Genomic DNA, 18,725 nt, shown 5'->3' with positions numbered 1-18,725 from the left:
TAATAGTCACACGTAATAACACGGTGTTGGACTAACGATCACGTCGCCTATGTTATAATAACTCGTAATTGTCAAGAGAGTATTCATGGATGAATACACATGCTCATCAGAATTTGAAAACTATCGATAAAAGCATAACCAAACAGAAGATTGTGTTTACACTGCGCGATACACTGAGTGAAATCATTAGCTCTTAAAGTCAACTGACTAGCGTTAGATCCATCCAATAGGCCAATATTCACATTACCAATAGAAAGCGATAAATATTTCTAAATATTTTCATGATATCAATAAAGCATTAAGCAAACATATACTGAGATAGTCTGTAAAAGTTTCTCTTTATTGCCCGTTTTTATTGCCTTCTTTATGAATGTCGGACACATACGCATTATGAGGATTGTTTGGTTATTTTGAAAACCTTGAATTAGTTCTCGTGATTTCGGTTTGATACTTTTGATGGGTGATGTCACGGATTATAACTCACATAGGTCACATGTGTGACTCTGATGTCTCGTCTTGTCTCGGTATCATCGAAGCGAAGATGCAAGCCCAGTTCGGAAGCTTTCTCCTCAGAATCAAAAGAAACGCAGGTTTCGAAAATCTCATAAAAGTAAGCGTTCATGTTTATGTTTTCTGTGTTTAAACTTGACAAACTATATACTGCCAAATAGTTGTAAATATTTTCTGAGCTCTGCGATTTTACCTGTAATTTGACCAATCTATCTATCAATATCATTCTTCTTTCAAATTATAAGTCAGAAACTCCCTAAAGTTTGACAGAGAGAATATGTGCACATACCATGGAAAACAATAACATTTTCAATCATAACTCCAGGTTATTTCCAAATTTACATAAAAACATTGATCCAGGTTAATGACGTTTTGAACTTGTAACATCTCATGCACATGCACAACTCGTTGTTTGTTTCTTGAAAACTAGTCACGGGAATTTTCTTTGCCAATCATCCGAACTTCGTTTTAGACATGATCACCGGCGTGGCGTTTTCTCCTGGCAACATTCACCTGTCAGTTACTTCTGATAAACTGTCTGCACATAACCACTTAGCCACATGACACCTATCAGTTTTGTCACTGATTATTTCTTGAGCATAACCATGCGCCTCGCTATGTTACATGCCTTGAAGTAGTATAAAAAATTGTTTTATAGATGAAACGGACTCGCGTTCGGTTTCCTGCGACAGCCATTTTTAAACACTCGACATGGAAGTTACACGACTAACGGAATAAACTCCGGCCAATGGCTACGACAATAACAGTTCATATATGTGTAGACTTTGCTTAATATTTGCCAACGCTGTTGTAGAGCCAGTTCAGTTAAAAGAGTAAAGTACGCAAGGTATTACACTCCTACTGGGCTTCCTGCAATTCGTATGCGTTTCTTGTGGTCTCAGATTTGCAATTAATTGACGAAATGTCATTTTTTAGCGTCAGGTTCTCAGAAACGCGCCTCATCTGGAACTCTGTTAAATCCTGTACACTGTACAACACATTAGGGAGCAGCTGATCACAAGTTGATAACATAACACAATATAAACATCATCCCTTGTTTTCATCCAAGGCCAACAACGAAATAGGATATATAGAGAATCTCACCCAAGTGTCTGCTCATATAAAATATATCAACACGAGTTCATAAAGTAACACATATCCGAGGATATTTTTACCTTTATCAACGAGTGTTGACATAATTGATATCAGTAGGCACGAGATTCTATTTATCATCCAAAATCATTCTTAATTTAATTACTTTTCAATGAAAAATGTACATCTCTTAACACAGTACGGTTCCAAAACTTTCAAGGAAATCTAAACTTACCAGGCTTGTTAAACGTAGTATTCTTGTAATTTCTTGTTAATTAATTCTGGCTTACTTTCCCTACAATCGCCAGCAGCTGAAGGGATGATGTAAATCCAAATTGGTTCCATGTAGGTAGCAAAGGTACTGTAAGTCCCCATGGTCCCTAGTATGGCGATCTAACTTCTGTTGTTGGCGATCTATAGCCTGTTCTATATTGTATTGCCTAAACAGTGATTAACTTATAACTTTCAAAGCTGGTTTTAATTCTAATTGTGATATTCTAGTTGTTTCACTGTCCTTCGTTGACAGATTTTTAACACATATTCCATTTAAATGTTAACTGTTCTCGTCACGATATGGCTGAGATATTGCCGATGTGACGTTAAATATTAACTCACTCACTGAACGCAGTACTGCCATTAGATTTGCTGTGCAGCGATGACATAACATTGTGATGTCATCAACTTCATGACGTCATAGCATTGTCAGGGCATTGTACAAATTCTACTTGAATATATCTCCTTGGAGATATCGTCTGATCTTATCAGTCACAATTCTCAAAGGCTTTCAAATGCTATCTTAAAGTCACCAATTCCATTCTGGACTATTTATAAAGACGTTTTATCAATAATATCACATAAGATACAGATATGGCATGTACTGTGTCTCTTGTTGTGGGCGTGTGCAGAGGTGTGTGCATAGGTCATCCTTTGTGTTGTGCACGGAAGTAACTCAGTCGAACAGGGAAAACGATCACAGGGCACATTCAAAATTAAAGAACCACAATCATTTATTCAATACGGCCTATGCGGCTGCTATTTCATGGTCACATGATTTCTGTTACCGAGGGAAGCATTTTCCACAATGAATGCTTTTGTAAATTGCCTTCCTTATTTTGTGACATTGTGGACGTTGGTGCTGACTATTTGCTGAATCTTAATGATGTTTAGGTCTATATACATTTTATGTACGAGTGTGGAAACATTGACCCGAGTGAAGTATTCAGTAATGGAGCGCTGAAGAAAGTTTGTATTCATGGCCATAACCTGTACAAAAAGACAAAATAATTTCCTCACTTTCGGTATTAAACCATTTAGAAATATATAACTAAAAAAATCCACAAAAATGTTGTCTTTATTTCCTGATTATTTAAAATATTTTGGCGTAAATTCCTTCGTTGAAGTTGAAACTCCCAACGCTGGTACCGTGTGTTCTGTTTATTTCAAACCTTACTCACTCCAAAGTGAGATTAAGATCAGGATGCGTTCACTTCTATCGTGGTATTTTAAAACCTGTTTTAAACCTTCATCCACAGAAATATGTGCGTCTGTAACATGGATAGACATACGGTGATGAAGTGGGTTATTCGAAGGAATTAGTTAAAAGAGGCTATATTTGTAAGTGTGTTCGTTTTCATTAATAACATAGCCTTCAAATAGCCGGAATCAATAGCGACGTTGAGTGTCATGTTATTGTAGTAATAGGTTCGTTACGAGCATACAGTACTGGGTAATTCATTATGGTCTGACAAAGGAAATAGATATGTTTCTGATTCAAAATACAGAATAGACCGTTTTATATTAAAGTGGTGTTAGCTGCATCATTCATGGCAGACCAGGAGAGTGGAGACGTGCACGATCTGGATTATGGCACGTGCCAACAACGTAATTAAGAACTTTTACACAGTCGATCTATTGACTTTATGATATTGGAAAGAACGTGTTTCTGTTAGGCCGTTGGTTTATATTCCAAAATGTTAGAATGACTCTCGTAAATAGTGCCGTTTGTTGACAGGAAATAGAGAAGTATTTTGTTTGTCAATTTTATTTACTTGCCCTCCTCTGTGATCCGATGCCAGCATTGTTATATGAGTCTTCTGAATTCAGATCTTCACGAAGTATCAATCGATTACAAAATTGTAACTTTTACCTTATGGAATACCATTCTTGTTTCACCGGAAGACGTTAGTTATTCCAAACATATACAATTATATCAAAACGACAAAACATCTCTTTATTCATATGAAATTTCTTTAAAGAATAACATTATTATTGTTATTTTGCGATCAGAGTATGTGTTTGAGAGTTAGTGAGTGGACAAATCTGGGAATGCCCTCTACAAGTCTACCATAAATGTAAGTTATAAACAACGCATGCCTGTACAATTGATTTATAGATCTTGCACATGGTCTCCAAATTTTCAAAACATAAATGGTTGTGAAGATTAAATGCATTAATCGTTTTCCTGTTCATAGCGAGTACTTTACATCGCCTCTTATAACACGTTAATGATTAGAACTTAGGATATGAGGGTGAAATGCATAAACTCTTTCTTTGCTTTTGATGTTGACGGCTTTTACATGTAAGAGCTCAGTTGATCTCAGTTTAATAAAAAATATTTGCCACATATTAATGCAAATGACATTTATTTTGCATCAAGCATCGATTTCTGTCGAAGAAATGATATAGTTATTAAGAGATGTTTCTCGTGTGTAGGCGTAGAAAAAACCGCTAATACATTAAAATGCGAAAAAGAATAAATCTATTCAAGATGTAAAAATCAGTAAAAAGTGGTCATTTAGACCAGCTCTGTTTGTGACTTGACATATGCCATATTGACCGATGAGCTGATAGTGATCCCGTATTTTTTCTTGTGGTGTAAACGTCTGTTAGCACAGGAAACATTCATGATGATCACTAGTGAACACTCCGGTAAGACAAAAAAATGGTTATTGGTGCTTTCTTGATGAATTGAAGTTTTACAGAGAAATATGTTATTCAATGTACATAATCTCATGGGTGTTTTGGACCACTGACAAAGTGACGTGTTAAGGGTATTTATATTCACGTTGCTTTTCTTTTCAAATTACCCCATAGCACCCTGGGTCATTGAATTGAACGGATTATACTTTAGTGATACTTTATCATGAGAATCATGTGTTGCTCTCAATGTACTTTGAACTTTGATATGCAACTTAAGAATAATGGAAATACGTGTATCGCTCACGTGTATACGTCTAATCAATGATTCTGCAATCTGGTGAATTGATCTGTAATTGAAATTCTGTGTCGATATATTATTTATGCTCACTGACTTCAAGAACACCGAAATCAAGTCATTAACATATCTGCCTGTAATTCTAGCCAGTGTTGTTCTTACTGCTTGTCCTGAGGTACGTCACCTTTGACCACTCAGTGTGCGCCTTTCACTAACTAGTATGACCCTTTTCATCAGCTGATCATGTCACTCATGACTACTGGCACGTTTGTGTTATGCCCAGCTAGCAAAGCAGGGTCTCGTATAGTGTAATTGCTAGTTTGAATTCAAGATTCACGTCATTACCTGCGGTTTGCAATAAACTTTCAAAACCCCAAAGTTCAGAGTGAGTGTGTCATTAACTCCGTTTGTCTGGAGTGGTTGCCCGTGGAGTGGTTATCCATCAGTGGTTGTCACTTCACTCAAGCCCTTCACTCAGCTTGTATGTTCCTTGCCACAACTGTCTGCATGAATCTTCTTGTACGTTGCATTAACATCAAGTTGGTGGTATGCTAAGTTACTGCAGTTACGTTGCGGCGTCTTTATGATGGAAAATCAAACACTCAATATATGTCCTTAGGTGTTGTGGCAGTTTATATTTTGTGGCCTAGCTCATTGACATTCGTGAGTGCGTGACTAATGTCATCGGGTTGTTACACACATTTGATGGCTCACGTTTAATCCATCGTTTGATTTTGATACAGGAAAACACCATCAAGTCGTGTCGCATTTGGTAACACCTCTTCTCTTTCCTTGGCTCTGTATGTACCTCAAGAACATGCTAAGAGACATACAGCAGATCTTCCTCGGCCACGGAAACTGTCCTGAATCCACCTATATGGATCACAGCATGGACTCAGTAGTGAATACCGATGAAGGCATGGAACTGTAGAACCAGTTAACTCAGTTATGGTCTAGTGCTGTATGCTCGAAAATGGTTATCTTTTCTGATGGAAAATCAGACACTCAAAGGAAGCCCTCGGGAGTTGTAGCTCTTTATATTTTGTGGCTTGGATGGATACTCGCCATACAAATCTCACCGGGTTGTTGTACACATTTGATGGCTCACATTTAATCCATGGTATTGCTATTTGAGATTGCAAACCCATTCATGTATGGTTATATATAATTTAATTTTCTTGCTTATTCATTGATCATTGTGGTTATTTACTGGTTTCGCATTTCATGGATCTGAATTTAATGGGAATTATGAATTTGTAACTAAACAAAACCTTTTCCGTGTGGAATGAGCGGATTTAAAGTCATCCTTTTAGTATTGTGTGGGAATAGTATTGTGACAGGAACGATAATAAGACGCATATACGCTTCAGATTGTTATTTATTTTTCAAGACAGGAGGATGTTGAGGAAATGTTAAAGTGAAACTGAAAAACGTGGCGAATTATATATTTTTCACGAGAAACCTTCAAATGATTTGGAAGAAAAGTGGAAGAGTGTTCTTAATTGAAAACAATATTAGTAAGAAATTAAATAAGAGATAAGTTCATTTGAAAGAAATAGAAATCCATCTGGAAAGTAAGTAAAGAAATTTCAGCACAGCTCCTCAGCATTATTAAATTTATTTTGAAGTGACAAGAAACTTTAGACATGTCCTTCCAAGGATAGAGTCTCTCTGTCGCAGGGACGAAAGTCATTACCCATTGACGTAAGTTCAAACGTTGGTGGAATGAAAAGGGAGGTTTGTCTTTGATGAAAAACATACAAACAAACAAACAAACAAACAAACAAACAACAACATGACCCCCAAACACCCCCTAAACAAACAAAAAAAAAACAAAAACAAAAACAAACAAACAATTTTTTTAGGTATGGGCTAGCCATGATTTTAAATTGACTGAAATGGCAGCTAACTTCAGTTGAGAATTTATGTTTATATTTAGACGATTTGGATGAACCGTCTTAGCACCAGGTTGCAGCCTTTGCAGATAATCACTCTCTTAGTCACAGGGTTCATTTCAGGGAGTCTACTCTGATTGGAATGGTCAGGGTAATTTCGGATTTGGAAAGGTTTATGACTTTAGATGTCATTGTAGAATTGAAATGAACTGAATGAGGTGAAATGAAGATGGTGCAAAATAGGATGCAGTAGGTGCCGAATTAAGAGTAACGCCAAGTAACGCATACATGAGATAGTTTAAAATGAGTAGATTACATTGTATGGTGGACATTGACTGAAACTGACGGACAGCCAGATGCACAGGAAACCGATGCACGGTATAATATTAAATATAAAACAATATTTGCTTAATGACTTCAAAGTATGTGGATCATTTGTGACCTCTGTTAAGTTGTTGGCTTGTGGGGACAAATGCTTACTTTACTGATTTTGTTAGTTTTTAATGAATAATGCAGGCTGTCCATCAGCTACCTTCGTAAACAGCAGCCCCAAGAGCAAGAATATTCAACCATGAAATCAGACGGTAAATCTCTCAAAGGGGTGTTTCTGGGTTGGGTGTTTACAGCGAAAGGATCACATTTCCACAGAATTGTTGGAACATTGTCTAACTACAAACTTATCTAAAAGTTCCAAAACATATTATGGATGTCATAATACCAATTGTTGGTTCTAGCTCGTCCGCAATACATCGATTACTGTGAGGTAGTTTGAATCACCTTCACGAGTAAAAAACCTCAACCCTGTGCCAAACTCCAGTAGTCCAGAGCTAATCTTAAGAGATAATGTAGTCTCAGGAGAAAGTGATATAAAGTTACTGGGTACTCTGTGACAGTAGGAATACTTTGGGTAAAGAACGAATCATCCGACTGAGTCCGTCATATTGCATCTCGTTTACCAAAGCTGTGACAATTTGCGTCCCTGAGCGATCATTTGGCACCATGCCACTCCCACTAGAGGATCGAAAATCGTTTCCTATTATCGATTCTCAGATGGAAACATGTTATGTTCGTGAACTGACTGACTTGTATATCTTACTTTCTGTGTTCCTGGCTTTGTTGCTGACATCAACGTCCGGAATGTGTCTATCGACGTTTGCTGAATAGAATGATACCTCGTTTCATCTCAAGCACCAACCACTGCATCAACTCAAATATATACATCCTTTGAAAGGAACGCCCTTGAGTGCCTGTCTGAAATTTCTGGTAAAAGTAGTCATAAAGTTTTTTAGAATTGGCTTAACAGCATTATAGTTACGAATGAAACCGCCAATATGTCTAGGATATCGACCAGCTGCTGTATTGTGCAACACATCAACATCTAATCGGAGATATCAGGTACAATGCACACACACATACTCATACGTTCATGTTAGCATTTCCGATGGTAGTTCTAAATGTGTCTTTCAAGAAAGTAGGTAAATGTAGCTGTAGAGATTATTACAGGCATATGATTGTATTACTCCGGCTAATGACTCTTTCAAAGTGCTAGCCAATTTGCCAGTTGAGATACAACATGGTGCACCCAAACAACCGGGAATTCCGTCACGCCCTTTCATTGCGGCATGTTTGCTTCACAATGGAAGCCTGAAATATAACAGATCTTTAACATGTTCAGAAATAGGGGTATGGTGTTGTAGAACTTGGGGGATTCTTACATTGATGTTTCATCATTCACCTGTTTGAATAAATAATCAAGTATCTTAATGACTTTTTTAAATTCCAAAAGTGAAACCCGCGAAATTCCGGATTAGAACTGGTCTTCAGTAACCCACGCTTGTCATAAGTGGCGACTAACGGGATGGGAAAGTCAGGCTCGCTTACTTGGTTGACACTTGTCATCGTATCCGATTTACGTAGATTGATGCTCTTGCGATTGACCACATGATTGTCTGGTCCAAATTCCAGAACGCTGCCATTAATTACAGAACCAACTTAAACATTTTACTTTTCTTCAGGTACAGCTTCAACCCTAGCGAATTTATTGGAATGTGAACATACATGTAATGATTTATTGTGTAATGTCTGTCTTCCTCATTAACTGCACAAGTTACAAGTTACAATGTTCAGATGCAAGTTTACTGTGGGTAGTATTACTGTGGTACGTTTTGTACTGTATTTTCGATGGTTTCAAAATTGTCTTTTTCTCAACAACTTTCGATTGTGTGATATTATACCAGTGAAATATTTACATAGTCTCGCCATTGCAAAATCTTTGAGTTGCTAAGCGATTACATAAGAATAGCAGCAAACAACCTGAATCAGCCACAACTGTGGGATGGAAACGACGGTGTTAATTATGTAATGGCTCGTTTCATTGATTCAGTTCAACACGCACAACAAACTTAACCCTTATCCGTGACAACAACAACCGAGCTGGAAAACGTGTATTCTGTTGTCTATCGACCAGTTCTGTCTACATTATATTTGCGCTTGTAGCATTTGGGAATACATGAGGCCCATAACGTAGCAATGAACAAAACAGTTTCCCATGGCCTTTGCAAAACTTTCCAAAGCTTTTACGGTAGACAAGGGAAGGGAATTTCTAACTTTAATGCATCAGTTACAAAAATGCTCTGAGACACAGATTCACATTTTGATTGATCTAAATATTTCCTTATTTTTTAAATGTAAACAACTGACCTTCCTGTACATGTGTTTGTGACGCCCACATGCTTTGCAGTAAAAACCATCTGCTTACATATTTTTCAACGGAGAAGAGACTAGTGATATGAATTTTATTTTATTTACTTATTTTGTATTACTGTTTTACTGGTCTTCAGTAACCTAACTTGTAGTATGAGGCAGCTGACGGGATCGGTTGGTCACATGACATCGTACCTCAGGTGCGTAGACCGATGCTTATGTTGTTGATCAGTTGATTCTCTGGCCCAAACATGATTATCTTTCAGGCCACTGATATATAGCCGGAATATTGCTGAGTGCGGCGTAAAACTAAACTCACTCACTAACTATCCAATATATATTACGTGTGGCCTACCTTTGTGTGGTTCTGTATGTAAATGTTTTTTTGTCTGAGGTGATACTTAAATATGTAAGCTTTTCGTCAGATCCTAGATGCCCCAAGGTGTTGGATACACTGCTGGTCATGGTATTTCACTGATGTTGTGTTGCTGGAGGTGATCTTTGATGAGTTGTGAACGTGAAGCACGGACCATGTTGTCCTTAGACACAGAGCGTCCGCTCATACAACGAGGACAACAAACAGGGCGAGGATGTTGTCCCAATACTGTTTGTCCAGTGATCCTCCCACAATATGATGAAGTGTCAGTCAAAGTGATGCCACCCCACACCGCAGCTAATCCACCACCAAATCTGTCACAAGGTGTAAACCAAATTTCTAAATCACCTGTTACTCAAATATCAAGAGCATGGCTGCTTCTGTTAATACAAGTGCAGTTAGATCCGCTATTTGTAGGGCCACGCAGTGCCAGAGTGAAGACCAAACTAATTCACTTTCAGAACAGTTATCAATTGAATATGGGAACGTCTTATGGTTGAGATGGTAAATATTCATATGACGTATCGCAAATATTATGCTTCAGAGTTTGAAATGTCTACCACGATGCATGTTTTGCTTTATCAACCCTTATCTAACATATGTGGAACAAGAATGGTGCGTTTTAAGATCCTGCGCAACTGTATCTTAAAAGTTGTGTTGAGTTCGTTATTTAAGTATATTAAATTCTGACTTTTTGTCGCATGTGTTTGAAGCATCGCGACTTCATTCTAAGAACTTTCCTGACGTCAGACATATTTGTGAAGAAAATCTCACAGACCACTTGAAGTTTTCCAAGCTCCTCCCCAGCGAAAGATTCACTTTTCCTCTAGTCACCGTCTGCGTTAAATCAATATCAGCAGACACAGTAGGAATTTTAGAACGACAAAAAATAATCAGTCAATATACACATTGTTTATTAAAATTGCATATCTTGTCTCTATTGTTCAGTTTTAATTTGAAATACCAAAGCACGTCTTTCGTTTGGTGTAATGACGTAACCAAGAAACGGTAAAGGCACTGCTTGTCCAGTCGCTGATAACGATTCACATGGACAGTGTAACTTACTGTAGTCCTGTAACTAACTGTAGAAACCATTTGTATTACATGCCATGTTACCAACAGCAGTCGAGCAAGATACCAATGACAGGTTTCATTACATGAGATTTTGCAACAGGGTACTATTATATAATATAAACATCAAGTAAATTCAAAGATGCAATTGCCGTTAAATAATGGCAAATAACAGGTGAAACATGAACCAGAAGACGGCTTATAAGTTATCTCTGCAAATACATGCCACTGAGGCCCTGCCTTGATACTTACACAGCCATTCCTTGGATCACAGGCTAACTGTGGCGCTAATAGGGTTGCGCAGCATAGAGAATATGACCCGTCGTCTTATAAGCGAGCGAAGCGAGCAAAAGTTGGTAATGTACTTCCCTCGCTTCGAAAAATATGGCTGGCAAGTGGAGAGAATGCAGTATATCACGAGTTGCGTTAAAATGTTAAACAAAATATACCTCACGTGAGTAATTACTAGTACTCATGGGGTTGGAAATATGAGAGCACAACCCAGAGAAGAAATGAGAGTATACCTTTGATGATGGCGATATTTTATTTTGGCATGAAAAGTTTTTCTCCAGACGAAGCGGGGGAAGTACCTTGACAACCTTTGCTCGCTTCCCTCGCATCCATGAAGACTGGTCAGTTTCTCTCTGGTGCGCAACCCCATTTGCCCTACAGTTTGCCTGTGTTTGGATAGTGTTTGATTTGCCTTTTACATCCTATCAAATGGTTCTCGTAGGATAATCGAGACAAACGAGGAGAGCTCAAAGAATATACATCTTTACTGTTGATACGAGCGGCTTTTCAGCCCAAGTACTAACACCGTTATCACGTTAATGGTATGCAATACTGAGCTGCCTTGCTTCAAACCCTCGAGTTTCACCAAAGACTCAGTGGCATCTCTCAGTTATGCTCTCTCAGTCACATGTCTAGATAATTTCTCAAACGTGATTTAATATATTCATGACTGACATATTCAGTTGTACATTTAAGTGGTAATTCAAAACAACACATCACTTCCACTTATAATAAAGCTGTGAATAGTCTATCAGGTTCTTCTTCGTCACTTCATTGACCGGTTTGTTTACATACTGCCGCTGTACGACTGCTGTGTGGCGCTGTATTACGGGGGTACTGTTCTGTGGCACTGCATGACAGTGGTGCTATGTGTCGATGTATGACAGAAGTGAGTGAGTGAGTGCTTCTAGTTTTACGCCGCTTTTTATCAATATTCCAGCAATATCGCGGCTGGGGACACCAGAAAATGGGCTTCACATGTATGACAGGAGTACTGCTGTGTGTCGATGTATGGCAGGAGTACTGTTCTGTGTGACGCTGTATAGCAGGAGTACTTTTGTGTGTCGATGTGTGACAGGAGTGCTGCTGTGTGGCGTTGTATGATAGGAGTACTGCTGTGTGGAGTTGTATGACAAGAGTACTGCTGAGTGTCGATGTATGGCGGGAGTAGTGCTGTGTGGAGTTGCACAGCTGGAGTACTGCTGTGTGTCGATGTATGACAGGAATACTGCTCTGTGCCGATGTATGTGAGGAGTTCTACTGTGTGGCGTTGTATGACAGGAGTACTGCTGTGTGACGCTGCATGGCAGGAGTACTGCTGTGTTGCGTTGTATAGCAGGATTACTGCTGTGTGGCGTTCTATGACAGGATTACTGCTGTATGACAGGACTTCTGTTGTGTGTCGATGTATGACAGGAGTACTGCTGTGTGGCGTTGTATGACAGGAGTGCTTCTGTGTGTCGATGTATGAGATGAGTACTTCTGTGTGGAGTTGCATAACAGGAGTACTTCTGTGTGGATTTGTATAGCGGGAGTACTGCTGTGTGACACTATATGACAGGAGAACTGCTGTGTGGATTTGTATAGCGGGAGTACTACTGTGTGACACTATATGACAGGAGAACTGCTGTGTGGATTTGTATAGCAGGAGTACTGCTGTGTGACACTATATGACAGGAGAACTGCTGTGTGTCGATGTATGACAGGAGTACTGCTGTGTAGCGATGTATGACAGGAGTACTGTGTGGATTTGTATAGCGGGAGTACTGCTGTGTGGCGCTATATGACAGGAGAACTGCTGTGTGACGATGTTTGACAGGAGTACTGCTGTGTGGCGCTCTATGACAGGAGTACTGCTGTGAGTCGATGTATGACAGGAGTACTGCTGTGTGACGCTGTATGACAGGAGTTCTACTGTGTGGAGTGGATGACATGAGTACTTTTGCGTGTCGATGTATGGCAGGAGTACTGCTGGGTGACGCTGTATGACAGAAGTTCTACTGTGTGGCGCTGTATGACAGGAGTTCTTTTATGTGTTTTTGTGTCGATGTCTGACAGGACTACTTCTGTGTGACGCTGTATGACAGGAGTACTGCTGTGTGAGGCTGCATAATGGTTTCCCATTCTCTCAAACACCTGGTGGCATCATGATATCCTCTTCTATATTTCCTATTGTTTTCCTCTGTGGCGTCGTTTCTATGTAAGGAGTTTCCTTGATAACTGAGAAAGATTATTCGCTGAAATTCGTTAATGTTTTTCTATTTATGTATCGACCCCCCAAACAAACAAAGCTGTGCATTACAGACGATGTTTTTCATTCAGAAAATCTCATTGTAAGGAAATGTTGATAACGATTCTTTTGCTAATGGCGAAGATGGAATATTGGTTTCAAAGAAAATCAATCAATTCAGTCGGTAGACAAAAAGCTGCAATGACAACATCGACCAGCTCGATATTGGTAAACCCTAATTTGGTACTGATAATGAAGAAAACTCAACTACCTAACTTCTTCAGACAAAACAAGTCGACGTTTTCACCTCATTGTTGGCATTGATTGAAAAGCAAATTAGTGTTTAAAAAAATATGCATGTTGAACAAAATGTGGAACAATGCGCGTAAAAAGTCAAAATAGGACAAGTGACTACTTGTATTTGTCCCTGCCGTAGATATGTTCATAAGCAGTAATTGAATCCTAGTTAACTTCAAACCAAATCTGTCAGTACACAAGGTAAGAAATCTTAATGACTGAGCTTATGTGTAGGATGGCTTCACAGTTCATTGATAGAAATGCCGGAACTGAGAGTTATCTTGTTCGAAAACGACAGTTGCAAAATACTGACCACTTCTAAAATAGCTGTAATATCTAATATATTTCTATATCGATTGAGCTGCTATACAGATATTATCATACACAGATGTGATAACTATACTGGGCAAAAATAGTTAGGGATATATGTCAATTTTGAAATTATGAATAAGGATCAATTTATTAACTGGCAATCTGATGAAATATCAATCATAAAAACACTAACATCCCGAAATTATTTTGTCCAGTACAGATATGAATATATATGATAATAATAGTACTCTTGGCGTTCGACGATAGAGAGATGATAGTACTCGTGGAATGTACGTATTATTTCCTCGTTTGATATTCCATAGTACATGTGGTACATGTGTGAAAATTATACAGGGATCAATAAGTCATTTTCCTCTACGTTAATGATATGAACATACAAACAAATCCGGTAAATGTCTGCACTTTGAAATTTGTCTCCAACAGTGTATTAGTTTCAAGTTTGTTAGCAAGAAATCAGTATGTACACGCCTTACATGTACATTGAAAACAAATAAACATTTTAGAATATGAGTGAGGGATTCTTGAGATTTCACTTGTATTTCAATATACAATATTCCAGCAATGCCACTAGGGACACCAGAAATGGGCGTCACATATTGTATGTGGGGAACCGAGTCCAAGTCTTCGGCGTGACGAGAGAACGCTTTAACGCTAAGGAAATCTTACTTCTTAGTTGGTCTTGGTGTTTTGACAAACTAAAGAGCTGTATAGATATGGGCTGTACAACAAATAGGCACGTAATCAAACACTGTTGTTTACGTGGCTTGCTGAACGGTGTTTTAATGTGGTTCCTTCTGACTCCTGCTTCAGATAGCAGCAAACACGCAACTAGATCATCTTGCCAACATTCTATTCCGGTAATGTTATCATAGCATCTTCAAACAGTGCCGAACCCCTTCGTGGTCTGCGGGTCGTGTTTTCCAATATCAGTGTTGTCAGATCGTACTTGTTGATACCCTGGTTCGGCATGAGGAGAAAAGAGACCGGCCAGTATATTCTATATGGGTGGGATCTCCAACATTGACTGACCCACAGTCAGAACAGGTACAAGACAAAACATTGATTACAGAACAGTCTCGTTTTCTGTTTACTGGGTTCCATTCTATTGCACCGCTTAGTGCGATTACTAGTCCAGAAATTTTAAACTAATTCATTTAAATGGATATATGTATATTGCAACACTACGATCCTTGAGATTCTAATCCTTCTTGTATAACGAGCTCTGAAAAACGGAAACCTGGAAATCCTGGAAATCTAAAAACGAGGCTCTGCTGCTAGAAGACTTTGGCGGTCTGGTACGGAATTGATATTATATCAATCACATTGTGCATTACAGAACTACACTTAATACACGCAAAAACATATAACAGGTGTATCAGTGAGGCAGATGTACTATGAATCATTTTACGACCTCATCAAACAGGGGCAGTCTGTGATTTGTTACTGCTAGACACATATTAGATGATCCTGCGCACTAAACGCATTTGTGACAAGAGAGGCGGTACAACGAATTGGGCGAGTACACTTGGCTGCTACAGGTAGCTTGACGATTATGCACGTGCAATACATGCTAACCGTGACATGAAATCAACACCGCATATTCCTTCGAATGATAAGACTGCAATTTCAGGCATAAGATACTGATATTCCACGCTAACCTTTAGTTAAGACGAAGACAAATAGATGATTGGGGCATTGACAAGCATTTTAGATATTCAACAATTTTGTTAAAAATAACCCACGAAAATGTCATTTGCTTCGTGAGATGGATCGGTGGTCCTAAACATATTTGCTCAGTATATTGTGTTGATTCAATTCGTTGGGATTGTACCTGTTCCCAAATCGAGTGTACTATAACAATTCATGCGTGAAACGCACGGGGAAAATGAACTGTTCGATATTTATCAGACAACCTGTCTCCCTCTTGTTTCAAGTGGATCGTTCTGTGGGGCGTTCCCAAGTGTGCAAATTGGGGTCATTTGTCAGGTCGTGGATTTTCTTATATGTGTTTACCAGTAGTTAAGGTATGCTGCTTATCCAAGTATACCTCGACATGAAACATAGAAATAAGGTGTTATTCAAGTTCAAAATTAAAATTCAGTTGTATATCCCATTTTCTTATATTATATGGGATCGGAATTTAGTCTAACCAGAGTTGTTTGTGGTGTCTATTTTCACTTTCACACGAGAAAATTCGGATCGGCTGAAATGTAGGTCCTTGTCTGAATGGAATCAGACTATGAAGCACACGAACATACAAACACGCATACTCGCTGGAGCGCACACATGCACAAATGCATGCTTTCACATACACGGGGCGATCGCTCACAAGAGCTTGAAAACGTATTCCCTGTGAGAAAGAATTCACGTGGTTTGGAGGACATTTGATGGGCGCTTCTTCTGCTTGAGGACCGCCCTTCGCGATATGTTGTGCGGCACAAATCGGTAATTGTAGAGGATGATCCTGGGCTGCATTTGTTTATGTAGAATTGAATCTCCCGTGCGTCATAGAATCATATGATCATATGGTCGAATCCCTGGTTTGTCGGACCCATGTTCAAGGTAATGATTTCAATGAAACTTTTCGACCCGTGAAGGACGGAATAGACCTTCAACAACCCATGCTTGCCATAAAAGGCGACCATGCTTGTTGTAAGAGATGACTGACGGGATCGGGTGCTCATGCTCGCTAACTTGGTTGACACATGTCATCATGCAGTTAGTCACTAGATTGTCTGCTCCAGACTCGATTTTACACACACACACACACACACACACACACACACACACACACACACACACACACACACACACACACACACACACACACACACACACACACACACACACACACACACACACACACACACACACACACCGTGTCATATAGCTGGAATGTTGCTGAGTGCGGCGTAAAACTAAACTCACTTACTCGGGCAGTATTTGTGCTGCCTTTTATATGTACACCCTATGGCATTCAGAAGCAGTAGGTTGTATGAATTATTCACAACAATATCATGGATGAAAAGTAATGCAGATATTTTCTACTTTAATGGAATTTTAAAACATCACCAAAATCAGAGTCTAGGATCCTCTTTGACTGCCGTAGGTTTCAACTGGGATTAAGCCAGTATGTACATCGGGACAGGCAGACATCAGGTCACCGAACAAACGGACATGCTGCTGGAAAGTCTAGATTAGAAATCTCCAGCACTGACAGGAATGTGTGAATTATCCAATCCAAGCAATGTAATATATGCAGATTACAAAATACGTTTAGAGTTGTCGTTTATTCGAACCATTCTCTCACCACCAACATAAAACCAGAGTTAACTTTTCAGTTACTTGACAGGAAAGGAAGAATATCACTTGATATGTCTACGGATATTCCATACAGATTCTGTGCGAAGCGGCGGTAAAAGATGTATTGATGTATGTGTACCTGCATGACATCCTACACAATTTGCCGAATATAGATAAAGAGGCCTGATACTATGGAACGGACTGACAAAGACTCTGTCACGCTCGATATGCACATCAAATTATATATATAATTAGTATCTCAAACAAGTCAATTTAATGCTGGCATTCTGCTACTCTAATATATGATATGTTATAAAACTTCTCAAATTATCACTTATTCATAATTGACACACATTCAGCACTTCAGTGCTGTCAATATGAAAGTGGAACGGATAATATCAGACCAGTGCTACATGACTTAACTTCACGCTGGCATGATATTCTGTTTGTGCGGAAGAACATTAGTAGATGTTAATAGACAACAATATCATGGATGAAAAGTATACACTTATTTATTCCTTATCCAGCAGTTACAGAGAAATAATGTTATACGCTGTAATTTTAATTAGCACAGATTAATTCTTTCAGTTATAATGAGACACCGGATGTTGTTTAATGTTTTGGCAGAGATTTACTATCGCGGTCTGTAAATTAAAGCCATTTTCGGCATTACGCTTGTGACCATTTTAGGAATTTAAGCCTGTCATGCCCAAATTATAGCCCCATAATTTCGTGCCATATATTGTATTTACATGTGCCTGGATAAAGACCAACCAACAAACAACCAATAGTTCATTTAAACAACCAGTAGTTCATGTATGTCTGTAATTCCCGTCTCAACAATGAACATACCCCAGTAACCTACATATATTTGTATGTATTTATACCTCGGTATAAGTGGAGATTTAGTCATTGCGTCTCGGCGACGGCTCCCAGTTTATGTGTGTATCCGTACTAATTATATCATTAAGCCTATAGGATCAGTCCCGTCTACAGATGTGATGAGTTCTTCCTCAGACAAATGTCACCCCTGTCCCAATGCTTTAACCATTGGGGTCAGCCTAAGTCCGTCCAGATCACACAATCGATATACAGTTACATTGCTTTAGGATTGCCTAAATACCCGTTTAGTGATGTTCAAAGTTATTAAGTATTAAGAACACAACGGGCGTAACCGCTTGTTTGGACGCAAATGGAAACAGGGTTCCTGACTGACATTTACAGGCACATGTGTACATGGCACTGTACTCATTGCAAGTATCCGTACTTTACACATTCATTGTTTTCTTTGCTTTTAATGTACAAAACTCAAAACTCAAACAACATATCATCAGGATTCAAGATTTTTTTCCTATCCATGATTGTGATCACTTCCTATAAAATTGATTAAAAGCCACAGAAAAACAGGTT

The sequence above is a fragment of the Haliotis asinina genome, chromosome 2 (genome assembly GCF_037392515.1).
Source record: "Haliotis asinina isolate JCU_RB_2024 chromosome 2, JCU_Hal_asi_v2, whole genome shotgun sequence".
NCBI classification, from domain to species: domain Eukaryota; kingdom Metazoa; phylum Mollusca; class Gastropoda; order Lepetellida; family Haliotidae; genus Haliotis; species Haliotis asinina.
The sequence above is the reverse complement of the archived record's forward strand: the minus strand, read 5'-3'. Positions refer to the sequence as shown.